Source organism: Salvia splendens, chromosome 12 (genome assembly GCF_004379255.2).
Source record: "Salvia splendens isolate huo1 chromosome 12, SspV2, whole genome shotgun sequence".
NCBI lineage: Eukaryota > Viridiplantae > Streptophyta > Magnoliopsida > Lamiales > Lamiaceae > Salvia > Salvia splendens.
This window is the reverse complement of record NC_056043.1, coordinates 11,209,308-11,213,023: the sequence shown is the minus strand read 5'-3', so window position 1 is coordinate 11,213,023 and position 3,716 is coordinate 11,209,308. Positions and strand designations below refer to the sequence as shown.

At 39.5% G+C, this 3,716-nt stretch overlaps 2 pseudogenes; one reads left to right on the top strand and one right to left on the bottom strand.

The window, feature by feature from the left end:
- The first annotated feature begins 671 nt into the window (after positions 1-671).
- On the top strand, positions 672-2,394 carry LOC121758453 (annotated as a pseudogene).
- A 417-nt stretch (positions 2,395-2,811) lies between these two features.
- LOC121758590 lies at positions 2,812-3,488 on the bottom strand (annotated as a pseudogene).
- Between the last annotated feature and the right edge of the window lie 228 nt (positions 3,489-3,716).

Genomic DNA, 3,716 nt, shown 5'->3' with positions numbered 1-3,716 from the left:
TCTTGAAAAAATTAATAATTTTAGCATGAGATCTTTTAAATAGCAAAAACATTGGAAGAGTATTCTACAAATTCCTATGATAGGAAGAAGCAGTAGTCATTTTTTTCATGAAAGAATTTGAGATGTTTTCATCATACTAAGAAATTTACTGCTATATGATGTTTTTCATGATAGGAAGAAGCAGTCGTCATTTTAGTATGATGTTTTCGTCGTACTAAACATCATACTAAAAATTTGTTAGAATCAACATATTTAGTGGCGGATACACATATTTCATTGGAGTATTATATATTCTAGGAGGGGTGCATTAGGGTGACATCACTTTTAAAGTGACAACGTGACAACAATATATTATGCAATATTATAAACGATATACTGCAATAATATAAACGCTACACTGCAATATGGACGTATTGCAGTATAGATTGTTTAGTTTTGTAGTATAGACATTTTGCATTGTAGCGTTCATGATATTACAGTATAGCTTGTTTAGTTTTGCAGTAGTTTTGCAGTGTAGACATTTTGCACTATATCGTTCATAATATTGCAGAATAGCATTTTCAACTTCTTTGCTTCTTTGCTTTCGTATTCTTTTCAACTTCTAGGGTTCCGTATCATTGTCTCTTCCCCAAATTCGCGAGGATTGAAGCTCAACTTGCCGTCGATAAACCATGAGCGCCGTCAACTTGAAAGACGTCACCGTATTGAGCAATCCGGCTCCATTCGTCGATCCTTTCCAATTCGAGATTTCATACGAATGTTCCACTCCCCTCGAAGACGGTTACACCAATTTTCCAATTTTATCACTTTTTTCTCTGAAATTCTTTATTCACAAAATTAGGTCGATTCTTCTGGTTTGTTGATGAATTCGGTTGGAAATCTGAATAGAGTGAAGAAAAGCCAAATATTTTAGCTGAATCTAGAGGCATTTAGATGTCCTTTGATGATTATTAATTATTATAAAATCTATTCAGTGGTATTTACATCAATAATCCCTGTTTATGACTGAATTGCTCCAATCGTTTCATGTGATGATTAATACCATTGATAAAGAGTGGAAGATTGCTATGGATCAATTTGTTTGTTTTATAATTAAGTCAATTTTCTTCTCAGACTTGTGATATTGTTACCATCTGTTTCAGATCTAGAGTGGAAGCTCATCTATGTTGGATCAGCTGAGGATAAAATATACGACCAAGTTCTGGAAAGCATGCTTGTCGGGCGTGTGAACGTTGGCAATTACCGTTTCGTATTCCAAGCTGACCCATCCAAATTCAAGAGGAAGATATTATTGGAGTCACTGTGCTGCTGTTGACTTACTCCTACCAGGACCAAGAATTTATCCGAGTAGGATACTGTTAAGAGGGTAAATCTCCCAACCGTCTACTCCTCTCCTCACAAACTCCCACAGTTAATTCCGGCGCCCGGCAATGGCGGGTCGGCGGAGATTGGTGACTGGAGCGGATGACTTCCGTCGGCAGTCGAGGTTTTTTGATAAGAAACTTGTTGAACAAGATAATTGGGCAAATTGATACTCCCTCCGTCCCGCACTACTCGCACTTATTTCCTTTTTGGGCGTCCCAAGTTACTTGCACTATTTCCATTTTTAGTAAAAAATTTCACCTACAGCCGTCATTTTTGACTTTCCTATACACTCATTCCTTAATCTCCGAGCCGAAAAGGAAATGAGCGAGTAGCCCGGGACGGAGGGAGTATTTCATTAATTGAATGACGGAATTAATGAAAAGCCCTATTTATATGACTAAGGACCCTAGGGTTGATTCGACTTAACCTAATTATTCGGGAAAGAATCAATGAAGAAAACCCGAATGGAGCTTATAAAACGCTCGACGCAAATAGTTCGAAATATTCAGCAAAATAAATAAAAGACATAACACAAAATAAAACTAAAATCATCAGGAACTTCTATTCTAGAAATTACACGCCTACTTAGCCGTGTAATTCTGGATTGATGTTCTCTCTTGGCCACAGCTTCATTGTCGTCGCGTTCTTCTCTGACTCTCCATCCTCCCACGGTTGAACCACACTACTCTCCTAAGGCGGAGTCTCTTCCTCCCTCTCCGCCTGCCTTTCCTCTGCCACCGTCGACGGCTCTGCCGGCTCCTCCACAGGCGTGGCTGGTGCGTTCGTAAGAGATACTATGTCAACAACGACTATGAGGATGAGCAGCTAAAGGCAGAGCCGCCTCAAAAGGTTCTACTCGATAAGGTCCAACGAAGCATCTTGGCTGATAAACCTAGAGTTACGAAGTTCCCACTCAATTTCTGCCCAGAAAAGAATGAAGATGAAGAACCGCAGCCGGAGCTTGTTGCAGAAGCTAGCAAGAAGGGAGATGAGCTTCTACCCAACCAGTCTTCCGTAGAGTGTTCCTAAAGCATGACGCTGTATGCAAGGAAGGTGTATATTGTATGAGCATTCGTGTTTTTCCATAGGAGCGCCTCGTTTATTAGCCTATTGCAAGAACATGCTTTATTTTTTACAAGTGAATTGATTTGATTTGTTTCAACTTTCAACAACTTATCTATAGTGATAGATCTTGCAGTTCTTAGTACTCTTTCTTCCTCCAGAAATAAAACGTTATAGAAATAGTACTCAATACTTTTAAAAAAGAGGCTCCAAAGATAATATTTGGGTGCAAATTATTTAGAATACAAACCAACTTCTTGAACAAGAACAACTGCAATTCTAAACTCATAATAACACTACAACAAACTATGACTCCACAGGAAAATTAGAGGTATCGATAACTCTGGGATATCTTGCTAAGGTGAAGTTAAGTGAGCTGAAAAATCATCGGCCAAGAAGCTTAACTGTCCACGCACCACCTAAATAAAGACCCATGAGGGGCCCGGCCAAGAGCATTTGAGTACAGCTGCTGCAATCACTGAGCCCACCACCACGTATCTCCATATCGAAAACATTTGCTCAGACGAAACCAACCCAACTTGTCTAATAAGCAGCTGTATAACCGGAACCTGAATGTGGGAAATCAAGTTGTCAGCTTTTTATGAGTCAACTGTGAATTATGCTCGATTCGAGGAGTCAGACGAGGACATAATAGAACGGGGTAGATGTCAGAATGTGGCAAACACACAGATGATAAAGAAACACCTTCAAGCTTATAATCTCTTCGTTGTCTCTACTGTCAAGGAAAAGGGATGCACAAAAAAAGGTATTACCTGGAAAAGACAATCCGGTACTAAACATGAGCACAAGGACAAACTCGAAGTATTGGTCAATGGACCACAATGACTCGACAACCCCTACCGCGTAACTAACAAAGAACATCAGGGCTGCTGTATAAAAAAGAAAGTGATGCCTATATAAAAAAGAATCGTGGAACCTAGGACTATGGGCCCCAGAAATCTTCTCTCTTCCTTTGTCAACCCTGGAAGAATAAAGGCTATGATCTCGTAGAGGATTAGGGGACTGCCCACTAGAAGGCCGCAGTATCCTGATAGCTGCATGGAAGGTGATATTGTCTTAGTTCACAAAAGCTGTCCGCAGCTCCAAAATCCTTTTAACACGAGTAACTTTTCTTTGACAGGCAGTAGGTCACATCCGCTTTAGTAATGACAAATTGGAGACTTTGGTTTTTTACTTTTTAAGTTTTTACTCGAGACCACGATGAGTATCTAGATATTCAGTATAATTATGATCCCCTTCGATGAACCATAATACCAAAACATTTGGTA